This window comes from Microcaecilia unicolor, chromosome 5, assembly GCF_901765095.1.
Source record: "Microcaecilia unicolor chromosome 5, aMicUni1.1, whole genome shotgun sequence".
Taxonomy (NCBI): domain Eukaryota; kingdom Metazoa; phylum Chordata; class Amphibia; order Gymnophiona; family Siphonopidae; genus Microcaecilia; species Microcaecilia unicolor.
In genome coordinates, this window is record NC_044035.1 from 207367467 (window position 1) to 207395353 (window position 27887).

Genomic DNA, 27887 nt, shown 5'->3' on the forward strand with positions numbered 1-27887 from the left:
TACCCTGTCAAATGCCTTATCCTGATCTAGCGTTACCACTAGCCTACCTTTATCCCCCACCCTACTATGTTCAAACCCCTTCTGTACCCACGCCGCCGCCTCTAATACCCCTCTGCCCTGAACCCCACACGCTTGCGAGTCTGCTAATAATTTCCCTGACACCTGCCTCATCCTCTGAAAAATCATACGCGCAAAGATCTTCCTGTCCGTGTTAAGCAGCAAGATTGGCCGCCAATTGGCCAACCTCGAAGGATCCTTCCCCTTGCTTAACAAAACAAGAGCTGCTTCAGTCAAGGATTTCGGGAGAGAACCCTCGGACCAGGCTGCTTTCCATACTTTCAGCAGGATCGGGCCCAGTTGTGCCTTAAAGGTCTGATAAAATTTGGCCGGCAGTCCATCCGGCCCTAGAGATGATTTTTTGTGCAGTGCCCATATGGCTTCTTCTACTTCCTGCAATGTCCACGGTTGCAATAGGGCCTGGAGCTGGGGTCCCCAATTCCCTTTCCCTGGAGTCCCTTCTATATATTGCTCCATCAGATCTTTATCTAACCGCTGGGCTGAGAAGAATGTAGCAAAATGATCCCCCACTACCCCTAGAATCCCCTCTGAGTCCTAGAGAATCCCTCGTGCATCCTGTACACACTCAAACACCCTACGCTCCCTCCTCTCTCTGCAGCAGGTGAAGGGATCCGGGCTAAACAGCTTACCGAAATCCCTTTCATACACCAGAGAGGTGTATCTATTATACTGCACCTGTTCCAGAATCTCCTGTAATTCCCGTATTTCTGCCTCATTCCGCCCCCCCCCCCTAAGAAATCAATTTGTCCCTTTTCTGTTTTATTGCCATTCCCAACTTCGTCTTTTCCCTACCCTCCCTTCTCACCTGCCGTAAAAAGAAACCCCAAGTGCGCCTTTTCACCATTTCCCACCACCCTCCTGCTGATGAAAAAACGCCCTGCACCATGGCCTGATCCTCCAAAAAACCCAGATATTCCTCCTGCACCTGCACACTTTTTAACAACTTTAAGTTTAACCTCCATAGCCCCCTCCCTGGCCTCTGGGCTGCCGAACCCCCCACCTGAAGGAGGACCATGCGGTGGTCTGAGAAGTCCACCTCCACTACCTTTGGCCCCCAAAGACAGACCCCTTTCCTGACCAAGAACCGATCGATCCTGCTGTTGCACTGTCCTCTAGTGAACGTGAACCCTTCCAGTTCCTCCAAAAATTCCACATGAACATCAATCAACCCTGCCTCCCGCATAATCCCTGCCAGGCGCACCCCATCATATCCCACCTGTACTGACCTTCCCCCACTATCCTTTTTCCTTAAGATGGTATTAACCCCCCCCCCCCCCATATTACCTGGCGCGAGGTGTACAGGTAGGGCCTAATCTTCCCAAACAGGAGCACTCTCTCCCGCTTGCTCTGGGGCCCATACACGTTCACTACCCTCAACACCCTTCCCTTCCAAAGCACGTCCACCAGTAGATATCTCCCCACCCCTAACTCCACCACCCTTTGGATATTCACTGAGTGTGTCTTGAATAGGATTCCTACTCCCCCATACCTTTCCCCCACCAACCCCCACACCGAAGGCCCCCACCTCCAGGCCCGTCTTGCACGCCTGACTTCCTCCAGGGACCTCAACCAGCTTTCCTGAATCAGGAAACAATCCACCTTGACCTGAGCAAACCAATCAAACGCCAAGCATTGTGCCTTCTGAGAGGCGATACTGGCCACATTAATAGTGGTGAACATTAATAAGAGTCCTGCCATCATCCTCATTAGTAGCAACTAGTCTTCTCAAAAACTCCTTCCTCTATACCATAGCCTCCTGATTTATCCCTCCCTCACCCTGAGTCAGGTCCCCTTCTATGCTGCCTTCTCCCTCCCCTACCCGATCCCCCTCCCCCCTTCTTCCACACCCTTACTCTCCCCTCCTCCCCCCCTTTCTTCCTCCCCTTCTTCTTCTTTGTATCATCTGGTCCCTCTTCCCTGTCCTGAACCCTCCCTTCCCTCTCTCCCCCGACCTCTTCTCCTAGCCACACCTCTAAGTCCACTCTGTCCCCCCACTCATACACAAGCCCGTACCTCCCTCATGACCCTCTCAGCCTTCCTCTTGCTCCCCTTCCTCCCTCCCCCTTCCTTCTCCATCCCCCCTCCCTCTTCCCAACTTCCCTGAGCCTGCCCTCCTTTCTTCCTACGCCCTTTACCTTCTCCCTGTACCTCCTCATACTTCCTTTTACCATCTGCAGTCCCCCCGCCTCATCCCCTTCCTCCATCTGCTCTACCTCCTCTCCCTCCACCCCCTTGTCCTCCTCTTCCAACAACTGATATCTATTCTCCCTGCCCATCCCCTGTTGTGGCTTCTTCCCACCTACCACCCGTTTCCCCACACCCCGAATTTTCCCCTTCCTCTGCGGAACTTGTACCCAATCTTCCTCTCCCTCCTGCTCCTTCCCTGTCCCTCCCTCCTGCATCCCCTCCACCTCCTCCTCTCCTACTCGCTCCTCCCTTCCTGCCTCCCCCTGCCCTACCCCCTCCTCCACTACAAACCCTCTATGCCCCTTCCACCTCATGTGCCACTCATTATGAGACGCCTGAGGGCAATCCTGAAATGCATGCCCTAGACTGCCACAGAGATTGCACCTAATAGAGGTACAGTCCTCTGTGGAGTGCTGGTTGTCCCCACATTTCTCACATTGTACAACAGGGCAAGACATACTGAAATGGCTGGTTCTCTTAAAGATTCCGTGCGATTGGAGAACGGCGGAGGTGGTCCCTCTTCACAAAAGTGGTGATAGGGAAGAAGCTGGAAACTACAGGCCGGTAAGCCTCACTTCGGTTATTGGAAAAGTAATGGAAGCGATGCTAAAGGACAGGATAGTGAATTTCCTGGAAGCCAATAAGTTGCAAGATCCGAAACAACATGGTTTTAGCAAAGGGAAATCGTGTCAAACGAATCTCATTGAATTCTTTGACTGGGTGACTGGAGAATTGAATCAAGGACGTGCTATGGACGTAATCTACTTAGATTTCAGCAAAGCTTTTGACACGGTTCCCCACAGGATGCTCTTGAATAAACTGGACAGGCTGAAGATAGGACCTGAAGTGGTGAACTGGATTAAGAACTGGTTGATGGACAGAAACCAGAGGGTGGTGGTGAATGGAATTCGCTCGGAGGAGGGGAAGGTGAGTAGGACCGATTCTGTTCAATATATTTGTGAGTGACATTGCCGAAGGGTTAGAAGGTAAAGTTTGCCTTTTTGCGGACGATACTAAGATTTGTAACAGAGTGGACACCGGGGAGGGAGTGGAAAACATGAAAAGGATCTGCGGAAACTAGAAGAATGGTCTAAGGTTTGGCAATTAAAATTCAATGCGAAGAAATGCAAAGTGATGCACTTAGGGAGTAGAAATCCACGGGAGAAGTATGTGTTAGGCGGGGAGAGTCTGATAGTTACGGATGGGGAGAGGGATCTTGGGGTGATAGTATCTGAGGATCTGAAGGCGACGAAACAGTGTGACAAGGCGGTGGCCGTAGCCAGAAAGGTTGCTAGGCTGTATAGAGAGAGGTGTGACCAGCAGAAGAAAAGAGGTGTTGATACCCCTGTATAAGTCGTTGGTGAGGCCCCACCTGGAGTATTGTGTTCAGTTCTGGAGGACGTACCTTGCTAAGGATGTAAAAACAAAAATGGAAGCGGTGCAAAGAAAAGCTACAAGAATGGTATGGGATTTGCGTTACATATGAGGAGAGACTTGCGGACCTGAACATGTATACCCTGGAGGAAAGGAGAAACATGGTTGATATGATACAGACGTTCAAATATTTGAAAGGTATTAATCTGCAAAGGTAAAATTATGTATCATACCTGATAATTTTCTTTCCATTAATCATAGCTGATCAATCCATAGACCGGTGGGTTGTGTCCATCTACCAGCAGGTGGAGATAGAGAGCAAACCTTTTGCCTCCCTATATGTGGTCATGTGCTGCCGGAAACTCCTCAGTATGTCGATATCAAAGCTTCATCCGCAGGACTCAGCACTTAGAGAATTACACCCACAAAGGGACACTCTGCCCAGCTTACCACCGCCGAAACGGGAGAGGGGAATCAACCCAGCTCATCCCCACACAAGTGGGGGAGGGGAATCCGTCCAGCTCATCCCCGCGGAGCGGGGGAGGGACACCACACCAGCCGATGCGGGGGGATCTGGCTTATCCTGCAACCGCAACCGCAGGAGGAGCTGTCTGACCCCAACACCGCCGAAGCGGGAGGGGTACAAAGCTGCCCTACAGCCGCATGAAGCGGGAGGGAGTGCCGGCAGAATTTAGGTCTGAATCCAGCCCCGTAAAACGGAGGGGAGAGGAATGCAGCAGCTCACTGTAACACAAAATCGTCTCAACTCCAGAAGAATTCCATCGAAAAAACTTGAACACGAAGGTCCTCCTGAACAGGAACAGAAGACTAACTTGAACCTGAAATGCAACCAGAATATAAACAGAACAGATATCTGGGAGGGGCTATGGATTGATCAGCTATGATTAATGGAAAGAAAATTATCAGGTATGATACATAATTTTACCTTCCATATCATCATGCTGATCAATCCATAGACTGGTGGGATGTACCGAAGCAGTACTCACCCAGGGCGGGACATAGAAATCCCTGACCGCAACACTGAAGCTCCAAACCGGGCCTCCGCCCGAGCAGCCACAGTCAAGCGGTAATGCCTGGAGAAGGTATGAGCCGATGCCCAAGTTGCCGCCTTACAAATCTCTGCCAAAGAGACGGACCCGGCCTCTGCCATCAAGGCCGCCTGTGCTCTAGTGGAGTGAGCCTTCAGCTGGATAGGCGGCATCTTCCCCGCGGCCACATAAGCCGCTGCAATGGTTTCCTTGACCCATCGTGCCACTGTAGGCTTGGATGCCTGCAGACCCTTACAAGGACCTGCGAACAGCACAAACAGATGATCCGACTTCCGGAAATCATTGGTCACTTCCAAGTATCTGATGATGACTCGTCTCACATCTAGATATTTGAGAGCAGAGTACTCCTCTGGGTAGTCCTCCCTACGAAAGGAGGGTAGGCAGAGCTGCTGATTCACATGGAAACGAGAAACAATCTTGGGCAGGAAGGAAGGCACCGTGCGAATAGACACTCCTGCCTCAGTGAACTGCAGGAAGGGTTCCCGACATGATAGCGCCTGGAGCTCGGAAACTCATCTGGCTGAAGTGATAGCCACCAAAAAGACTGCTTTCAACGTCAGGTCTTTCAGAGATGCCCTCGACAAGGGTTCAAAAGGCGGCTTCTGCAAGGCTCTTAGCACCAGATTGAGATTCCACGCAGGCACCACCGAGCGCAGAGGAGGGCGTAGGTGATTAACTCCCTTGAGAAAGCGCACCACATCTGGCTGCGAGACCAGGGAAGCACCCTTCAGGCGACCCCTGAAGCAAGCCAGAGCCGCTACCTGGACTTTAAGGGAACTGAGCGACAGGCCTTTCTCCAGACCTTCTTGCAGGAACGCCAACACTGAAGAAATTGAAGGAGTGAAGGGAGAAAGAGAGCCTGCCTCACACCACGATGCAAAGGTATGCCAAACCCTGGCGTAAGCAGTAGAAGTAGAGCGCTTCCTCGCTCTCAGCATAGTGGCGATAACCTTGTCTGAGAAGCCATTCTTCCTCAGCCGCTTCCGCTCAATAGCCAGGCCGTAAGACCAAAGGGGGAGGGATCCTCCATCACCACGGAACCCTGATGCAACAGGCCCTACTCCACTGGCAGCCGCAGAGGGCCGTCCACTGAGAGCCTGATCAAGTCCGCATACCAGAGACGTCTGGGCCAGTCCGGACCCACCAGGATTTTCCGGCCCGGATGCTTTGCCACCCGGTCTAGCACCCTGCCCAACATGGGCCAGGGCGGGAACACATAGAGAAGCTCCTGTGTCGGCCACTGTTGGAGAAGAGCATCTACTCCCAGAGATCGAGGGTCCCGTCCTCTGCTGAAAAAGCGCGGCATTTGGCAATTGGCCGATGACGCAATCAGATCTAGGCTCGGCTGGCCCCAGCGCTTCGTGATGTCCAAGAACGCCTGAGCTGATAGCTGCCACTCTCCGGGATCCAAGGTATGGCAACTGAGAAATTCCGCCTTGACATTCATGACTCCCGCAATGTGGGCCGCCGACAGCTGTTCCAGGTTCGCTTCCGTCCACTGGCATAGATTCATGGCCTCCTTGGCTAGAGGAGCACTCTTGGTACCTCCCTGGCGATTGACATAGGCCACAGCCGTGGCATTGTCCGACAGGACCCGTACTGGCTTCAACGCCAGTACCGGGAGAAACTCCAAAAGCGCCAACCGAATGGCTCTGAGTTCCAGGAGGTTGATAGATCACTTTGCCTCTGCAGGAGACCAGAGCCCCTGCGCTGTCCTTCCCAAGCAGTGGGCTCCCCAGCCTGTCAAAGAGGCGTCCGTTGTGACGACAACCCACTCCGGGGTCAAAAGAGGCATTCCTGCGGACAACTTGTCTGTCCTCAGCCACCAGCTCAGCGCCTTGCGCACCGCTGGGTCCAAGGGAAGGCGCACAGCGTAATTCTCCGACACTGGAGTCCAGCGCTGCAGAAGAGAGTGTTGTAGTGGTCTCATATGAGCCCTGGCCCAGGGCACTACTTCCATCGTGGCCGTCATAGAGCCCAACAGCTGCACATAGTCCCAAGTCTGAAGAGGAGAGGTTACTAGGAACTTGTCCACCTGAGCCTGAAGCTTGACAATCCGATTGTCTGGCAGGAACACTCTGCCCACTTGGGTGTCGAAACGAACTCCCAGCTACTCCAGCGACTGAGTCGGGCGCAGCTGTCTTTTCTCCCAGTTGATGATCCACCCCAGGGAGCTCAAAAGAGCAATCACCCGGTCTACAGCTCTGCCGCACTCTGCATAAGAGGGGGCTCGGATCAACCAGTCGTCCAGATAAGGATGGACTTGTACTCCTTCCTTTCGTAGGAAGGCCGCGATGACCGCCATTACTTTGGAGAAGGTCCGCGAAGCAGTAGCCAACCCGAACGGGAGGGCTCTGAACTGGAAGTGTCGGCCCAGGACTGCAAAACGCAGAAAGCATTGATGAGGAGGCCAGATGGGAATATGCAAGTAAGCTTCCTTGATGTCCAAGGATGTCAGGAACTCCCCTGCCTTCACTGCCGCTATAACAGAGTGGAGAGTCTCTATTCGGAAGTGCCGAACTTTCAAGGCCCGATTGACCCCCTTTGAGGTCGAGGATAGGCCGTACAGAACCTCCTTTCTTTGGTACCACAAAGTAAATGGAGTAACGTCCCTTGCCAAGCTGATCTTCTGGCACTGGAACGACCGCACCCAGGCGGATCAGATTGTCCAAAGTCTGCTGTACTGCCACAGCTTTGACCGGAGACTTGCAGGGAGAGTGCACAAACCCATCTCTTAAGGGTCGGCAGAACTCTAGCTTGTAGCCGTCTCTGATGACTTCCAGCACCCAAGCGTCTGAAGTTATCCTGGTCCACTCGCCCAGAAACGAGGACAGGCGTCCTCCAATCTGCTCTGGGCCATGGACCAGGGTCCCGTCATTGGGTACGAGACCCTGGGGGAGGACCGGAGGACGCACCTCCGGGACGGCGGTCTCTGCGAAAGGAATGCTGCTTGGGGGAGAAGTTCCTCTTGAAGGAAGAGGGGGCAGAGGAGCCCGACTTCCCCGAGCGATACCGACGGGCTTCCTGAAACCGTCCTTTGGAGGAACCAGGGCGGGCACCACTGGCCCGAGCCCTGACCTCTGGTAACCTCTTGCCCTTAGATGTGCCGAGATCGGTCACAATTTTGTCCAGCTCGACCCCAAAGAGCAGCTTGCCTTTAAAAGGCAACTTAGCCAGGCGAGACTTAGAGGCATGGTCAGCAGACCAATGCTTCAGCCAAAGCCAGCGCCGTGCAGAGACTGTCTGAGCCATACCTTTAGCCGAGGCTCTCAAGACATCATACAGCAAGTCTGCCAAGTAGGCCAAGCCCAATTCCAGGGCCAGCCAATCAGCCTTCAAGGAAGGATCTGAGGGGGAAGCCAGCCCGCTGCACAATCGTCAGGCATGCTCTGGCCACATAGGATCCGCAAACTGAGGCCTGCAAACTTAAAGCAGCCGCCTCAAAGGACGACCTTAAGGTGTTTATTTTCTCTGAATCTGCCTTTGCTAATCAAGCAGCGGAAGCAGTGGCCCGTCTCATCTCTCTTGGCAAAGTTACATATGCCCTCCAAATATCTAGCTTTCCCAACCTTGAATCTGCTCATGGCAGTTCAGTACAGGCTCAGCCGTAGCTAAGTCTGTAATTAAAGAGGAACCCAGTTTCAATTAGTTAAAGAGATATAGTTTATTAGTATTAATTAGCATTGATACATTACCCAATAATGAGGATACCAGCAATTCAGTCAATCATACAGTGGAACAGAATCACATGACACATCAGCTCTCAGTGGTACTCTGTCTCTCTCCTCCATCAGCATCTGCATCTGCCTCTGTATCTGCGTCTGTCTCTCTCTCTCTGTCTCTCCTTCTGCATCTTACACTTCTCGGGGTGCTTCCTTTATACTGTCTCAACCCAATGGATTCCAATGGGATCCAGCTTTGTCAGCAGAACTTGCTATCCCTTATCAGTTGATAAGGAACCGATAAGGGTGACTTCATTAGGATGCCACCCACTTTAATCAATGTTATAGGTGACATACCAAAAATATACAGGTTCTCTGATAGAGGGTCTGATTGTTGGATGTGTAATCTGTTAATTTTAATTTGTCCACATCCCTGAAAAATTTCAAAGTTATCAAACAAAACAAATGATGATTCGTATTGTCAGGAATAATAGAATTAAATAGAATTAAAAAGAATTAAAAAGGGCAAGTAATGATTAGATATAGGATTTCAATTAAAACAGAGTAAATCAACTGTTGGGGTACCTAGGGTAGATTTTTGTGATTTATTACTATATATACTGAAAAAACCTGTGAGTCTTTCCAAATGTATAGCAGATTAGTCCTGGAAACAAAATTAGGAATAATAGAAGTACAACAAGTCCCAATACAGTTGTTGGAGTACAAAGTACAATGTCCTCTTGTGGGTAGGTGGACTTGCATCACACGGTTCCACGGGAAAGATGGCAAGTGCAGTAGTAGGCTCTCTTTGATGGGAAATGTTCCGTTCAGGTAAGGTGGTAACGTCTGTAGTTGTCAGATGCTTGGAAAATGTTCTTTTAGTCCATCAACTTGAAGTGGTGGCGGAGGCTGCAGAACCAGTGGTAACTGCTGAGCTGGTGGGGATGGCTTGAAAGGGACTGAATCAGGAGCCTTGTAGATGCAGATGTCTTTTATGGGGACCCAGGATGTGTGGTCTCATAACTTGACTAATTTGGAAGGGTCCTACGTAAATAGGGATGTAGTACTTCCGGTGAACCAAATCTCCAACTGTGAGAGCTTTTGGATAACCGGTGGCAGGGGAAGGGCTATCATTACCCTCCCCTCTTCTGACTGAGATTGCCTGTGAAAATCGAAGACAGAAAAAGTAATGATATTAAACAGAATATTGGCAGGCAAGTTGTTATCAGGATTAGCTTTAAAAAGGCAGATGGGGTGGCTTGAAGAGCTAACAAGGCAAGTGGCATTGTAGTGCTCAACTAGGCCATTGCTAGTAGGTTTGTAAATACAAATGGTATGATGTGAAATACTTAGTACAGGAATAAAAAGACTTTAGGAACTCATCAAAAATGAAAACCATTATCTATAGTAATTTTGCAGGGATCGCCAAATATGGGAATAATCTCTTTGATGCAAGGATAAGCTTCTATTTATTATTATTATTTTGTTTTAAAAAATATTTTAGAAAGCATCTACTCAGACAAGCAGGTACCTTTTATCTTTCACAGGTATCTGCATATCTGTAAAATTAGTATAGGCCGGGCCCTTGCACAAGTGACCAGTAGGTATACAGCAGATGATACACTGATCTGGAATGACATGAGATAGAGAAGCTTGCTCATGTGGTATTCAAATTTGTTGCCAGTAATTCTTATATACTGCCTGAGAAACAGAAAAGCATTATGAACAGGGGTAGAGGAGGGAGAGGAAGGGAGGGCAGCAGGGGATAGGGGAGGGGTAGAGGAGGGAGAGGAAGGGAGGGCTGCGGGGGATAGGGGAGGGGTAGAGGAGGGAGAGGAAGGGAGGGCAGCGGGGGATAGGGGAGGGGTAGAGGAGGGAGAGGAAGGGAGGGCAGTGGGGGATAGGGGAGGGGTAGAGGAGGGATAGGAAGGGAGGGCTACGGGGGATAGGGGAGGGGTAGAGGAGGGAGAGAAAGGGAGGGCATCGGGGGATAGGAGAGGGGTAGAGGAGGGAGAGGAAGGGAGGGCAGCGGGGGATTGGGGAGGGTTAGAGGAGGGAGAGGAAGGGAGGGCTGCAGGGGATGAGAAGGGAGGGAGAAGAGAGGGGGGGTCTGAGGAAGGATAGGAAGGAGGGGGGTAATGAAGTAAATAAGCCTGCATCCTTGATTGATCTGTATAATATATAGATCAAGCAAGAATGAATCTAGAATATGGACATGAAAAATTACAGTGCATTTTAAATATTCCTCTGTCCTGTAATTCAGCAGCTGTGAAACAGAAAATAGTTAATTTGTAGGCAGACGAATCTGCGTTTGCGAACAGAAAGACAGTTCATAAATCTTTACACACACAGTGATGTCAGAGAGAAAATGGAAGGGAAATAATTTCCTTTAAAGTTCTCCGGTAGCAGAAAATACAAATATAAATCAAAAGTGAGTTGAACAGAAAGCAGTAAACGGTGGGAATTTATTAAAAATCAAAAGTGAGAAATAATGAGTTTTATCTTGCCAGCGGCATTGCTTATCTTTAAAAGTTTAAAGAAAACTGTTCAGTGCTACAGACAAGTATTATAGACAAGTAGCAGAAGAAAATACAGCTGTTAATCAAAAGAGTTAGTCAGAAGGCAGTGAACAGTGAGACTTCATTATTCAGATGTGTGAAATAAAGGAAAAAATAGAGGATCACATTTTTTTCTGTTTTTGTTTCCAGTCTGTGAATAACAAAGTAAGGAAAAAAGTAACAGAATAGATAACTCTATCTGTAAACCACTAGTTTGCGGGAGTTCATAGTGAATGTTTAAAGAAACAGGCTAGGGGCTTCCGGTGGCTTTAGGGGGAAGTGCCTTAGAATTCTGTCTTAATCAGATAATAACTAAATCATTATCATGCTACAAGCAGGGTGTGAGAAAAAGAAAACCCAAAAGTAAGAAATAATGAGTTTATCCTGTTACACAAAAGTTTTAGAAATAGCAGCACCTCTCTGCCAGGGGAGGGGAGGGGGGGAAGAGTACTCAGCATGACCTTGAAGTACAGAAAAAATGAAACTGTCAGGCTTTCCCAGTGTGAGCATTTACACAGAGAAAAGCAGAGATGCAGCTTCAAGCATGAAGCACAGAAGAATGCATTTGTAGGTCTGAGTAACTCGGGCTCAAACCAGATGGACACAAGACCATTCTGTTGTATTTTTTTTCCTAAGAATGAGTTGCACAATATATTTAAAAAGTTAGCTAAAACAAATCTATTACAGGGGATTCTGGAGTTAAAAAGCCTGATGAACTGGGACCATTTTATTCCTAAGTAAATATCAGATAAAGTAATGGCATTAAACCATGGCATGTTAGCACAAGGTATGGTAAAAAACAAATATGGATAATACAGTAATTCAAGACAGTGTAGGAAGTAACCACTATTTAGAATTAAGTCAGAAGAGACAGTAGAACTACTAAAACTAGAATATTACCAAACACACTCAGGATAACTTCTAATCTTTAAGCTAATAGTTTAAGCATTGTTCTTCACAATAGTACAGTTGAGCAAAGTGATTATAGGGTCCAAATAATTTGCTCAGGTATGGTGCACGCCTAGTTATTGAGAATGGCTTTGGTCCGGGTTCCACAAGGGGAACGATTGCTGGACAGGGGGATTATTACGCCGGGCATGCTTATGAAAAGACTGTCGACATATGGCAGAAAAATGGCCCAACCTATGACAGCGCCCATACCCAATATGCTTGCCACAATCTAGACTGACAACTCCTGGTTGTCGCAAGACATTGGGAGCTTTGTCTATTTTGTCAAGGGTAGACACAGAGTTAATTTGTAACTGACCTAGATTAGCATTGCCCGAAGTGATAGGGAGTGACAAGGGGTTCACTGGTTTAGATGGCTGTTTAAATTTTACTGTTTCAATGTATTTGAAGGATACCCTGCAGTTACCAGATTCAACCTTACCTCCTTATACAAAAATATATTATTTACCCCAAAAGAAAGTTTCATCTGTGGACTCTGCAGGATTGTCACAAGGGGAGGCTCAGAAACCTCAAAATTTAACTACATTTCTTGAGGACTCAAACTTTGAGATTACAGACCGAGGAACATTGTTAGTTCAGTTTGTATTTGAGAAAGATTTGAATCATGTGTTTAAGTTATATTTCAAGAATTCTGTTAAATTGTTTTATGGACAAAAAATCTGGATGTACCCTGATGTTGCGAAGGCAACTCAGGAGAGAAGGAGACAATTCTTGGATTTAAGAAAGAATGTTAAAGCTTTGGGAGCATCGTTCTTGTTAGCTTATCCTTGTAAGTGTAGAGTTAACTTCCAGGGAAATAAGTATGTTTTTTCTGAACCATACCAGCTAAATGTTTTTGTGGAAGCTAAGAGGATTCAGACCCCCACGGTGTAACAACATCAGACCAATTAAGATAGTTTGTGGAATAAAGGTTAGCCGATTTATTCAACTAATAGTTATGTTTAAAAAACTTCTCCTCAACGTTTCTTAACGCCCCCCCCTCCCACATTTGAGGTCTAAGGAAGAATGAAAATTGTCATATTTTAGACAAGGAAGTGTATTGTAATTGATTCTTGAAATTATTGCCTTCTGTGTTTCCTATGCAAGTTTGTTGTACTTGTGAAACTGAAAATCAATAAAGAATTTAAATCTAAATTTTACTGTTTTAGAGGGTTGTTTAAAGGTTACAGATCTCGGGACTGAAGGGCGGGTCTGGAGCCGGGATTCTGGTCCAGAGCTAGAAGGGATTGCAGTAGTAGGGACACTTGGCAGGGGTACAGGTTGAGGAAGAACGGGAGGAGGAACAGGTATAACAGCACCTGGGATGACAGGTTGAAGGATAATAGGGATAGCAGCACCTGCAACCGTGGTGGCAGCACCTGGAACAATGGTTGGAGGAATGGCAGCACCTGGATCAGTGGGCTGGGGGATGGCAGGGGCAACAGCACCTGGAATCATGGGTCCTGGACCGGAAGGAACAGGGACAGGTGACAGATCTACCGTACCGGAGATCTGTACAGATGTGGGCTTGTTCAGAGTGATGGGATGGGTGGGGGGAAGTGGAGGTGTGGGATTCAGAAGGTGGGGTGGTATGGGCGTATATCCAACGGCAATGCCACAATTTAAAAGTTTGTTGGAAAGACCTGGCTCATATGGAGGCGGAGTCCCCTCATATAAAGGTACAGCCATGGGTGCAGTGTCATCCAAAGGTGGATGTGCTGGGCTTTGGGTGTTGAGCAGAGGATTAGAATTACCTTCTTGCTCCCCAATAAGAATACATTTGTCTATGGCATTGAGATCTTTATCTCTGGACTTCACTTTTTTATGGGAGTTGTTGTAAGTAATTAAACCACGTAATTTGGCAGGTTCAAAAAAGCTGGACACGGGCCAATCAAGGGTCTTATCCTTGGCATTCCAAACTTTGAACCATTTCTTACAGATACAGGTGAGAGCCTTTTTTTCATTCTGGAAGAACTTTAGAATTGTGTCTAAGGGCTTGGGCTTGGTCATAGTCAGAAAAGTATATGGCACAAAGGGTGGTACAACTGGTGTTGTGTAATTATGTGCTTAACTTTATTACAGTGTGAAAGGGGTTTAATAGACTGACTAAATCTTCATTAAAAATTGATTCTAACAAAAATGAAGTGAATTTTATACTTACCTGTCTTCAGAACTTTCCAGTGTGCAGGGATACTTCACAAAAGGGAAGGAAACCTGTGAATAAGTCTAAGTAAAAAGAAAAGGTTGCCTAGGGCAATTTCATAAAGGTACAATTATAGCTGAACCGGTCAAAAACAAAAAAGAAAATTACAATGTGCACGCAAACAAAAAAATCTCAATATGTGTTTGTAATAGTCAAGGTACTTAGCAAAACCCCACGGTCTAAACCTGGCCCATCAATTAGTGCGTCCACTTATTGAGAGTACACTCAGGATCCATTACAAGACACTTAAGACAGGGTGGCTAAAGGTTACCTGTATTACAAAAAACCGCGGTTCACCTTGAACCGGAAGAAAAAAAAAACCCTCAACCTCTGTCAAGAGATCGGACAAAAAAAAACCCTCAGTTACTCTGAACTGGACAAACTCTCGGTCACGCTAGACCAGGGAAAAGAAGCAAACCCTCAGTTACTCTGAACTGGACCCTCAGTGTCACTGGACTTGACCCTCAGTTTCACTGGACTGGACCCTCAGTCTCTCTGGATTGGACAAACTCTCGGTCACTATAGACCGGGGAAAAGAAGAACCCTCAGTTCCACACCTAGAACTGGAATAACCCTCAGTCAATTTAGACTGGAATACAAAAATATCCCTCAGTATTAAACCGGAACTCTTGGTCACCTTGAGCAATATAAAACCTCTCGGCCAACTGTAGACCGGTGAACATAAAAAAAACCTATTTAAAAAAAACGTAATGGTCAGCTAAAATTATAGTACCTGAATGAGGACAAACCCAAAAAAACACTTGTTAGTATTCACAATAAAAAATTAATCTGGGGGACAATTTGGAAAGTACCCCATATAGAGGCACCTAGATAATCATTTCTATATATTCACAAGGGGCTGGAACAGTAAGGATAAAACTACTTTTAAAATCAGCGTGGCTATGCTGCTTCAGCAGGGCTGAATTGGTAAGCAAGCTAGGATTGGCAGCCTTCCCAGAAACAAGAAACCCTGAAAACAAAGTAAGTGTTCCGTTCGATGCCCAATTTTAAAGATGCCCAGATTTAAAGGTGGCAGATTTAAAGAGGGACCCTAAGAGAAACCCACAGCTGTGCACAAGGACAGTAAAAAGTGTGTTTGAAATCAGCTTGTCTATCCTGCTTCAGTGAGTGTCTTTAGACAGCACAAGCAGAGCGGAATCAGTAAACGATGTATGGTTGGCCACTTGCCCAGAAACAAGACAAAGAAAATGTACTGTGCAATGGCCAGTCTCAAAAAATTGTCCTGCACAAAGCCTAAAACCCTCAAAAGTACCTTGGTAGAGGTTAGAAGGTGCTTCTTACTCCCTTTATTAGTACTGGGGAAAGCGCAGCAACCCACAGACTGTAAGAAGTCCGGAACCTCTACAAAGGGTGGGACAGTGTCCAGTAATTGGCACTGGCTAACTAAAAAAAAAATTAACCCAGCTAAAGGTGGTAATTTGGGACCGCAGCCAGGGGAAGGCTGTTTGTGTATCAGAAAGTGCTGCCGAAGGAGGCAGACTGAAAATCTAGAGATAGGGAATCATAAATCTCATCGGCGTTAAGGGAAGGACCCTTGCATTAGTCCACCGTCGAGAATATGTTGAAAAAAAAAAAATTGTACCAGTTTCGAGAGATGAAACCGGAGTTGAACGATATGAAAAAGATAAGAGAGGGAGTTAGTTAGATGGATTTAGGAGCAATACAGTTGACAGAGGATAGACAGCGAGAGGTTAAAAAGAATACCTGTGTAAATGACTGTTTAACTTGTACCACTTCAGCATAGAACAGGGACAAAAAACGAACGGAAAAGGGGGGGAAAAAAATCACTTTCTGAGCTTTTAAAAGTAAACTGTAGAGCCTCCTCTGCCGAAGCAATGCTGGACTGATAAGGCAGCTAAAGTGGGCAAGCTTCCCAGATTCTCATGTCCTTGAGATAGTGAACTACAGCACTTGTTAGGGAAAACTTTTAAAAGCTACAGAAAGAAATGGCAGTTTCGGGAGCCTGGATAAGGATATTAAAAAATATGAGAAAAAGGGTTTAGAACTTACAGCTCTTCGGGCAATTTTAAATAAATTTACAAAGGCAGATTCGAAGCCCAAGAGGGAGTAACCATCCTCTGGCTACCAATATATTTATTTTCTCTGAATCTGCCTTTGCTAATCAAGCAGCGGAAGCAGTGGCCCATCTCATCTCTCTTGGCAAAGTTACATACGCCCTCCAAATATCTAGCTTTCCCAACCTTGAATCTGCTCATGGCAGTTCAGTACAGGATCAGCCGTAGCTAAGTCTGTAATTAAAGAGGAACCCAGTTTCAATTAGTTAAAGAGAGATAGTTTATTAGTATTAATTAGCATTGATACATTACCCAATAATGAGGATACCAGCAATTCAGTCAATCATACAGTGGAACAGAATCACATGACACATCAGCTCTCAGTGGTACTCTGTCTCTCTCCTCCATCAGCATCTGCCTCTGTATCTGCGTCTCTCTCTCTCTCTCTCTCTCTCTCTCTCTCTCTCTCTCTCTGTCTCTCCTTCTGCATCTTACACTTCTCGGGGTGCTTCCTTTATACTGTCTCAACCCAATGGATTCCAATGGGATCCAGCTTTGTCAGCAGAACTTGCTATCCCTTATCAGTTGATAAGGAACCGATAAGGGTGACTTCATTAGGTCCCAGGTTCCAACTATACACAAAAGGGGTGCAAAGCACAGGTGGCGAGATGACTTCATCGGTCATTCTGCTCTTCTCAGCTATTCTCAGCTCCCCCTCCCTCTGAGTACTCTCTAACTACGTACATCTACCCCCTTATCTACTTTCATTAGCCCAAAGCATCTTTCATGACTCTTCACTGATGCCAGTCCCAGGCATGTTTATAAGAGCAAAAGACCCCCTCCCGTGCCAGCTCCCTGAGAACTCAGTTCAGCTTGTGCTGCAGAAAAATGTATTTTGTATCAGAGATGACTTTGGATTTTTAAGAGAAGCCCAGCTCTTATTATGAGCCATTTGCTTGTAGAGGCCTAGCTCTTTAGCCTGAGCCATTCACCTGTATTTTACTAAGAGCAAGGGCGGCCATATATATACAAAGGCCGCCTCCAATCTTCTGTCTTGGGCGTCCTTTAGGGCCGTGCCACCTTCCACCAGCAACGCCGTTTTCGTAGTCACCGCAGTGATTAAAGAATCCACGGTAGGCCAAAGAAAGGCCTCCCGTTCACCTTCAGGAAGAGGATAGAGGTGGGACATAGCCCTAGCCACTTTCAGGCTCGCTTCTGGGATATCCCATTGAGCCGAAATCAAGGTGTGCATGGCCTCATGCACGTGGAAGGTTCTAGGTGGGCGCTTCGTCCCCAGCATAATGGCAGAGCCAGCCGAGGCTGAGGGAGAGACGTCCTCCGGAGAGGAAATCTTCAAAATGCTCATGGCCTGCACTAACAGGTTGGGCAAATCCTCTGATCAGAAGATCCGCGCTGCAGAGGGGTAATCCGCTCCATCCGAGCGGGAATCCGTCTCCTCCAAGGAATCCCCAAAGGACCGTTGGGAGAACTCAGATACGCTGCCCTCATCTACATCAGAGGAGACAGAGTCCTCTAGGGCCTGGAAATCCACCCGAGGGCGTTTGTTTCCGGAGGCCTCAACCCCTTTATCAGACAGGGGAGCAGGGGCAGCGTTTTGCATAAGAAAAGCCCGATGCAGCAGCAAAATGAACTCAGGGGAGAAACCCCCCAGACTGTGCACTTCTGCAGCCTGGGCCACGGCCCTAGATGCACCCTCAACCGGCGCTCTCAAGAGTGGGGGAGAACCATGCTGCGCATCCAAAATGGCATCCAGCGCGAAACTCCGAGAAGGAGCCGCGCGGGAAAAACAGCGCTTAACTTTGGCCGCTTTCTTGCCGTCGCCTGAATCAAGGGCAACCATAGCATTAACGTCTCCCACCTCGAGGGCGGCCCAAGAAGAAGCCGTCCGAGCAGAGTGGCCGGCCAAAATGGGGGGGGGGGGGGGCGAGCAGCAGGGGATGGGCGCTTATGGCGGGAAAAAACGCCGCACTGGAGGAAGAACCGGGACACTGACCGGCCTCCAAACTGACGCCCAAAAAAGGCGAATCAGGCTTTGAAACCCCCGCAGCCCCGCTAGATGCGCACACGCGGTCCGGGGAACGATTCTTCGCGCCCTCGCCCTCCGACGCCATAGGCCATGTGGCGACCGATCGGGGAACCCCCTGCCCGCTACAAAAGGTAAAAATTACCTGCTTCTCACTCCGAGCTGTAACGAACTGGTGTCCCAGTGAGCAGCTGCAATAAACGCTGATATAAACATTGAAATAAACGTTGAAATAAACGCCCTTAAAGGACGTTCAAAAAAAAATTTTTTTTTAACGGAGCCAGCGGGAGGGTGGGAGAAAAGGAGGGACCTGGCACCACCAGGTTTACACTTGCTCAAGAAGAGCCCTCAACCCCAGGTACTCAACAAAACCTAAGGATTGGGCTTGGAGACCTAGCCAGAGCTGCTGCTGTGTGTGACCACCACCTGCTGAGATAGAGAACATACAGAGGAGTTTCTGGCAGCACATGACCACATATAGGGAGGCAAAAGGATTGCTCTCTATCTCCACCTGCTGGTAGATGGACACAACCCACCAGTCTATGGATTGATCAGCATGATGATATGGAACGAACCTTTTCCGGAAATGGGAGGGCGGTAGAACGAGAGGACATGATATGAGAGTGAAGGGGGGCAGACTCAAGAAAAATGTCAGGAAGTATTTTTTCACGGTGAGAGTGGTAGATACTTGGAATGCCCTCCCACGGGAGGTGGTGGAGATTGTAAGCCCACAGGGGTGCTCTCAGGTATGCAGCGGCCCTCTAATGGCTCCTGCCTGGCCTCATCAGCCTTTTGCTTCAGTGAACCACCTTGAAGCTAGACTTCTACTACTACTACTACTATTTAGCATTTTTATAGCGCTACAAGGCGTACGCAGCGCTGCACAAACATAGAAGAAAGACAGTCCCTGCTCAAAGAGCTTGCAATCTTCTCTGTAATTCCGGTGACTCGGGCCTCTATGTTTGAGCCCCCTCTTTCCCTCAGGGTGACCTCTTCATTAAACTCCGGTCCTGGACCTGCCTCCCTGCTGTATCTCCTGGTAACCGACCCCCTTACCAGTTCTTCTGGTGGGGCCCCTGGGTCACCCTTCTCTGGAAGATAGCACGGATTCCTCTGCTTTCAGAAATATGCAAATTAGCTAAGTAAATGTAAATTCCATTTATTAGAGCTACGCTTCAGTCTTGTGGGAACCTTTCTTTCCAACTATTATAAGTTTTCTGCAATTCACTCCCTGAGCCCATTTACTGTGGGACACCTGGGTCTCAGGGTATAACAGCCACCACCTCTGGATAGGACCTACTTTACTCTCATTAACCTTACGGTCCTATCCTCCAACCCACGGCTGTTTGCTCATTTTAAGCACTTCACAGTTCCACCATCAATACTTTGGGGACCTCTAACCCCAGGCCTTGCAGCCCGCCCTCTTCAGCACTTGGGACACCCCGTCCTCCCTCCCTCCAGTTCTTGCCTGTACTTGGGACACACAGTCCTTACCTTGAACACACAGTTCTTTACAAGTACTTGGGCCACACCGTCTACCCTTCTTTGAACACACAGTTCCAGCATTAATACTGTAGGGACTTCTTACCCCAGGATTTTCAGCCTGCTTATCTCCCTCTAGGACATCTCCTAGGTTATCCTTCAGGTCGCCATCTCCTCTCCTTCGGGCAAAACTCCCTCCTCTACTGAGAGGAAGCTATTTATGAGGTGTCCAATAAACCTCCCCACCTCTTGAGACCTCGCCCCTCTGGTTCCAGAAAGATCTGGGTCCAGAAGTCTCTTCTTACTCCCCCAGCTATCTCTCTGGAGCTCCCTCTACTGGCCCATGCAAGTCAATACTCAGCTAGATCCCTGGAGCTCCCTCTAGTAACCAGAATGGGCATTTTCCCGGTTTTCAGTGGGAGAGCGCCCTCTGGCAGCCTCCTCAAGTAAGGGCAGACACTGTGTTTATCACAAGATGAAAATGGTGGCGGAGTTCAAGCATGCGTGGGATAAACATAAAGGAATCCTGTGCAGAAGGAATGGATCCTCAGAAGCTTAGCCGAGATTGGGAGGCGGGGCTGGTGTTTAGGTGGTGGGGCTAGTTCTGGGCAAGACTTCTACGGTCTGTGTCCTGAAAATGAGGCTAGTTCTGGGCAAGACTTCTACAGTCTGTGTCCTGAAAATGGCAGATACAAATCAAGGTAAGGTATACACAAGAAGTAGCATATATGAGTTTATCTTGTTGGGCAGACTAGATGGACCGTGCAGGTCTTTTTCTGCCGTCATCTACTATGTTACTATGTTACTATGAACCGCACCTGAAACATTGCCGTGGCTGTCCCTTGTAGAAGCAGAGTATCCGGCATTGCCCCTTCCCCTATCCATTTAATTTGCACCACGTTACGCCTTCTAGGTACTTTCCCACTCCCTTTCCCCATCCCCCAAAAACCCCTACCCGCTCCTTCATATCCAGCAGGTCCGCCCCCCTCCTTCCTCCCCCCTCCCTGAACTACTGCTGCGAAGGACATAGACCCTTGCCCCCATCGCCCCCCCTTTCCCTGCTCCTGAACTTGTTCGAGCCCTTCCCTCCACCTCCGCCTCCCCTCGGCCCACCTCCTCCCCCTCTCCCCTCTAACCCGCCCCCCTTTACCATCACACCCCTCCACCTCTCACTGCCCCCTCCCCTTCCTTCCTCAGCACACCCACAAACCCCCCTTGCCTCTGATCAGAGTATACATAAACATCCGCACTCAGTCCTTCTCTATGGTCCTCTTCCGTCAGGCTGTCCTGCCCGTGACCTCCTCCTGGAATGCCCCCGCTCGCCCCCGCCGCTTCTGGGACCTTTTCCTGGGCAGGCAGGCTCCTCCTCAGTTCCTTTCTGGCGATTCAAAGGCTCCCACACTGCCAAGTCTGTATCCGGCGATGAGGGAATCCCCGCTCGCCCGGCCCCCGAACTCCCTCCGACGTCAGGCACAAGGGGCGGGGCCTCTGGAATTCCACCTTTCCCATTGGTTCCTCGCTCCTGCCTGTCCCGCTGGCGGGTCCAATCCACCACCTGCCGCTCAGCTGATTGGTTTGCAATGCTCTGATATACCATCGCTCCCCTCTCTGCACCATCGCCGTCTTTCCCCGATTCTCTGACTGCAACTTTCTTCCCGCAGTAAATTTCGCCGGCCATCTCCCGGGGCTGTTTTAATGAAGAATCTTCTGCTGCTCTTTCCTTTTGGAGTTTGTTTAACTGTAGTGCTCCTCCACCATCTTGTTTTTTCCCTCCTTATAAGTAGCAATTGCCAGCACCTCCCGAGTAGAAATGCTGAAGCCTGAACCTTCTGTGCCCTTCTCCAGGACCTGGAAGGGAACCGGCACCTGCATTTGATTAACTTCAGCCAACGTTCTCATGCTGCTGTTCCCCGTCTCATCCCAACTCCTGCCCAACTTCTTCCGCTGTACCTGGTATGGGAGCCTGCGAGGTAAGTGCCCCTGACTGGGACTGGAGCGCCAGTTTTCTCATGTAAGGAAAGGTATCTTGGCTACTAGTGCTAGCAATCGTCTCCGCTTGCTTGTGTTTAAATAACTCCGTTGTTCCCTCCACAGCCTGTCTTTCTGTCCTGTGTGCCGTGAGGGGCCGTCCCAGGGAATTCTGAGGCTTATCCGTAAATGACTTAGTAGCCATTCTGTCCCGGTTCAAATAAATTTCCCTTAAGGGATTAGATGCCTCCTGTTGTAACTGAATCAAGGCTTTCTCCTTTTGCTGGAATTGTTTTTCCAAATGAGCTTCTTCTTTTGAGTACATCTGCTTGTGGTCTGCTGGGGCCAGCTTGCACATGGTCTTGGCCATCTTTAGCTTTTTCCCCAGCTCCTCCAGTTCTTTCTCTAGTACTATTCTTCTCACCCTCTTCATCAAGCCCTTGGAGGGGTTTACTGACCTCTCCACCTCCTCTTCCTCCTCCTCTGCCCCTTCCTCCTCGCTCTCACTTGGCTCTGGCCCAGATAGTACCTCTTGGCTGTCCACCATCTCCTCCTTCTGGTCCATATCTTTTTCTCCTTCCTCCTCCCTCCAGGTTCTTCTCTCCTGGGCCTAGACCAACGTCCTCCTTTCTCCTTGTTCTTCCCTCTGACCCTCTGGATATTGGTGTGGTAAAGAGGGGGAAACCTCATCTTCCTCGGTAGACCCACGGGCACTCCGGTCCAAGGGACTCCTCTCCCTCCTTCCCTGCATAGGACCCAGATGCGAACTACTCCTTCTGGCCCTTGGAGTTTTGGGCCCAGTAGGCCCCATAGCCTGGGGCTGACCTGGGGATTTCTCCCCAGATCCCCTTCTCATGGCTGGGGAAGGGGCCAGGCCCAGCTCCCTTCCCACCTGCAAGCTGCAGAGCTCTCCGGCAGCACTCCTTCCTCTCTCGCTGTCTGGCTTAAACTGAGCTGGAATTACCACGGCTGCTGGCACCAGACTTGCCCTCCAATGTATCCTTGTTAAAGGATTTAAAGTGTACTCATTCCAACTACAGGGCATCAAAAGAGTACTGTATTGTTATTTTTCGTCACTACCTCCTCGAGTCAGGAGTGGGTAATTTGCGCGCCTGCTGCCTTCCTTGGATATGGTAGCCGTTTCTCAGGCTCCCTCTCCGGAATCAAACCCTGATTCCCCGTTACCTGTGGTCACCATGGTAGGCGCGGAAAGTACCATCAAAAGTTAATAGGGCAGACATCCGAATGTATCGTCGCCGTCACAGGGACTTGCAATTGGCCCAAGGTTATCTAGAGTCACCAAAGCGGCGGGGGGGGGGGGGCAAGCCCCCGGATTGGTTTTGGACTGATAAATGCACGCATCGCAGGAGGTCAGCACTCATCAGCATGTATTAGCTCTAGAATTACCACAGTTATCCAAGTAACAGATGGAGCGATCAAAGGAACCATAACTGATTTAATGAGCCATATGCAGTTTCACTGTACCGGCCGTTTGTACTTACACATGCATGGCTTAATCTTTGAGACAAGCATATGCTACTGGCAGGACCAACCAGGTAGCCGCAGCATCGCAGAACCGGACACACCCCGGAGGGCAAGCCAGACCAGCAAAGGGGGCCCCGCCTCCACTCCACAGCGGAAGGGAAGGGCCTCGACGCAGCTGGCGGGAATGAGAAGGCACACGAGGTTCACCAGACAGAACCTCACACAGAGAGAGACATGCTACCAGAAGCTGAAGAAACGCATTTCACCAGGAGGGACATGCAAGAGCAGAGGGCGGACAGACCTCACCCAAAACCCTTCTCACAGGCCCCCACAAACTTGGTCACCTGTGCGGAGACTGCTGGACACCTCGGCCTCACCAAAGACGGCAGGCTCCCGTTGGAGGAAGCCCTCCTGAGGGGACCCAAAGAAGTAGGGAGAAACCACATTGCCTGAACACCAGACTGGCCAGCCCGCAAGGACGCTCCCCATTTGGGTCTGAAATGCCAAATCAATCAGTGGACGGAAGAGGAGAGATGAGAAGAAAAAATCACCCTCACCTGGACCAGAAAGAGAGATGGCGCACCTCTCCACACCGTCAAAACATAGAGTCAGGGACTTCTGGTGACGTCACGATCCGCAATGGCGGTCTGAACGCGAAGCTCCCGAATACCAGCCCAAATACTAGCTAATAAGTAAAGCAATTGGAGCCCGAAACGAAAGGCGAGAAAGAACAGCCAGCGAAAGGCACGCACTCCCGAAGATGGCGAACCCGAAATCCAAGACGGCGGATTTAACTGCCTTCGCATATCGGGAACGCGACCACGTGGCGGACAAGCAGGCAGGAGATCAGCCTAGTCAAGGGGCCTCCCTAAGCCCGCGGCTTACAAGCGCTCAGGGCACGCACGAAGAAACACAGGAAAACGAGTTGCCACCAGATAAATGGGAGCAGCTGAGTACATGTTTGTTGGACATTAAAAAGGACATTAAAGAGATGCGGCGCGATTTCGCGCAATTAAGCGCAGACTTAAGAGAAGAGATCAAAGAACTGGGGAACCGAGTTAACGAGACTGAAGTGGGCCTTGAGGAGCATGCAGAAACGTTAACGGGGATAGAGCAGCAAATGGTGGAGCAACAAGCAAACATGAGATTCCTCACTGACAAGGTGGAAGACCTTGAAAATAGAAGCCGGCGATCTAATATCCGAGTGCGAGGCCTGCCGGAGCTACCGGAATTTATCAACTGCAAAAAGGTAGTGCAGGATATAGCGGCTCATCTGCTCTCTACCCCAGAGCGCAAAGTGACACCAGAAACAATCAAACTAGAGCGAGCGCACAGGGCACTTGGTCCGAGAAAGGCTAATGTGCCTAAAGACATTGTGGCTTGCTTTACAGAGTTCAAAGTTAAAGAGGAAGTCATGCACCAAGCAAGGGCAGCTAGCCCTATAATATGGGAGACATATCCCATTGAATTATTTCAAGACCTAGCGGCTACCACCTTGAAAAGGCGAGGAGCACTACGCCCATTAACGGAAAAGCTCCGAGATGAGGGAATCAAATATAAGTGGCAACATCCTTTTGCCCTAGTGTTTTATACAGAGGGCAAGCAGCGCCAGGTAGTCACGCTTGAGGAGGCTCAAGAGTTTTTGGGGCAGGACAAGGAGACACCAGCGACCACAGCGCGTCAATCCAGTGGATCCCCGAAAAAGAACAAGCAGAAATGGCAGAGAGTATCGCAGGGGCGAGGACGGCTGAGAAGACAAGCATCAGATCAACGGCTCGCGGCAGGGAAAGGCACATGAAGGAACACCGCACTTTGGAATTAAATCTCTGCCCATAAAGTCTTGCCAAATTTAAGAACTGAGACAGTTAGAACTGTGCTTGCAAGCTGCTAAGGGCCAGAGCGCCTAAATGGGCTGGTATCGAAGGCGGGAACGGAAGTCCACACTTTTTCTTAGCATGCCCTCAAAGAAGAAGGGTGCATGCTATTCCAGGTTATTGGGGAAAGAGGGAGGGGGGTGGGGGGATTGGGACAAGGGGGAACGGTGGTGGATGTGTAATAGACTGATTGAATGGCATCGGGTGATAAAGTGTTTAAGTGTGTAACATTCAATGTGAGGGGCCTTAACTCGCCTATGAAGCGCCAGTTAGCATTCAAAGAAATGATACGCTTGCGAGCGGACATAGTGCTTTTGCAGGAGACACACCTGAAAAAGTGTCACGAGAAGCTGGTGGGTCATAGGCGATACCCTACAATATTATTCTCATCATGTATAGATAATTCTAAGCAGAGAGGGGTATTAATAGCGCTGTCGGACTCACATCCCTGGCAGGTTCAACATACAGTAACTGATAAAGAAGGTAGATTCTTGCTGGTATTAATTTCATTATATAATGTTCAGTACACAATTGTTAATCCGTATGCCCCGAATTCCGGGCAGAGACAGTTTATAGAAAAAGTGGAACAACAATTGCAAAAACACCAACAAGGTCGACTCCTCTTGGGGGGAGACTTTAATGTCACGATTCACCCCCCGTTAGATAACTCCACAGGCCAAGCTGTATATGCTAAACTTGATAGGAAAGGACTGAAGGGTTTCTTGGCCAGATGGGGACTGACAGATTTATGGAGGGCAAAACATGGACAGGAGAGAGACTATACATACTACTCCGCTAAATACAGGTCCTATTCTAGAATAGATGGATGGATGGGAGATGTGGCAGTGGCTAATACCATACGTGAGATACATATAGAACCACACACCTGATCGGATCGTGCTCCAGTGGTAATAGAACTGCATATAGGATTCCGGCAGGTGGGCATGCGATACTGGAGGTTAAATGAGGCAATCCTAATGGATACTAAAAATATCCCAGTGATAGAAAAATATATTGAGGAGTATCTTAAATTTAATGATGTGGGGGAGGTCCGCTCAGAATATTTATGGGAAGGTCTTAAAGTGGTCCTTAGAGGACAATTAATAGCACTGGGAGCACATATAACCAAAACACGGGTTGAACAAGAAGAGAGTATTAGGGCAGAACTATTGAAACTAGAACAAGCACATAAAAAGAACCCCAAAAACACCAGTGGGCAGATAAAATTAAACGAGCTGAGAAATAAACTTAATGAGTTGCAGCTGGCAGAATTGGCCGCCAAACTACAAATGACACAACAAGAATACTTTGAATTTGGGGACAAGGCGGGTAGACTGCTAGCTTGTAAATTGAAAAAGCTAGCGCAACGTAATCATATAGGGGGCATCCAAACAGCGGCTGGGAATTTTGTCACACAGATGGAACAGGTTCAAGAGTCATTTTTGGATTATTATACAAATTTATATGAACCAGAACAAGTCCCAGAGGCAGCTGAAATAGAGCAATACTTACAAGAGGCGGATTTTCCGCAGGTGGAGAGAGGAGGATCCGAGCAGATGTCAGCCCCCATCTCACTAGAGGAGATAATGTGGGCAATAACAGATATGGCAAGTGGTAAGGCCCCAGGTCCAGATGGATTTCCCACTAGGTTCTACAAGTTGTATAGTAAGCATTTGGCCCCAGTCCTATTGAAAGTGTTTAATGATCTATCTGAGTCTCAGGAACTACCCTATACCTGGAGATTAGCAGCAATAACCCTATTATTAAAACCAGGGAAACGTCCGCAGCTTTGTAGCTCCTACAGGCCAATCTCGCTTTTGAATGTAGATTACAAGATATTCACAAAAATATTGGCCTGCAGACTGCAAAAGCAGATACCAGGTGTAGTACATGAGGATCAGGCGGGTTTTATAGCGGGGCGACAGACATTTGACAATACCAGATGCCTGATGCACGTTATCCAGCAGGTGAGAGACGACCAGACCTCAGCAATATTGCTTTCGATTGATGCAGAAAAAGCATTTGATCGAGTGGACTGGTCGTTTCTGTTCCAAGTACTGCAGTGGGTGGGGATAGAGGGGAAGTTTCTGAGATGGTTACAGTTACTATATCAAGGTCCACTGGCAACATTAAAAATTAATGGGTCTTATACAAGAACATTTAAGCTTCAACTTGGGACCAGACAGGGGTGTGCGATATCTCCACTACTTTTCGCTCTGTCCCTGGAACCGCTAGCCTGCATGCTTAGGAAAGATGGGGCGGTGAAAGGAGTGGTGAGAGGGTGGAGAGAACATAAACTTATGCTGTTTGCCGATGATATATTACTCACAATTGCGAAGCCAGAAACATCTATAAAAAGGGTAATAGAACATCTCACACAATATGGGAAACTATCAGGGTTTAAACCGAACTTGGAAAAGTCCACCTTTCTGAATCTCACAGTGCCCCCCACAGAATTAGCGGCCCTTAGGACTGAGTTTCCCTTTGTATGGGCGAAGAAGGCTATTAAATATTTGGGCATACAGATAACCCCACAGCTAGAGGAGCTATATGCAGCTAACTTCCCCCAGAAAGCAGAAGAACTTTTTCAGGAGCTAGACAGATGGGAAGGACTTAACATATCTTGGCAAGGGTGCATACACGCTATCAAAATGATGCTGCTCCCGAAATTGCTATACTTATTTATGGCAATTCCGATCCCAATTCCCACAAGCTTCTTTACAAAGCTTAATCGCAAAATGTTTGCATATATCTGGAGGAAACGCCCACCACTAGTAAGGCGATCTATGATGTTTCAAACATGGGAGAGAGGAGGTATGGGAGTCCCTAACTTCTACCTATATTATCAAGCGGCCCAGATTCGGGTCTTGGCGGAGTGGTCCCCTGGGGCATCTAAGAAATGGCTTCACTGAGAAAGA

At 48.6% G+C, this 27887-nt stretch overlaps 1 protein-coding gene across 1 annotated transcript in view; it reads left to right on the plus strand.

Annotated features, from left to right (window-relative positions):
* Positions 1 to 27887, plus strand: part of SLC12A3 (solute carrier family 12 member 3) — a 1234282-nt gene that overhangs the window by 1138916 nt on the left and 67479 nt on the right.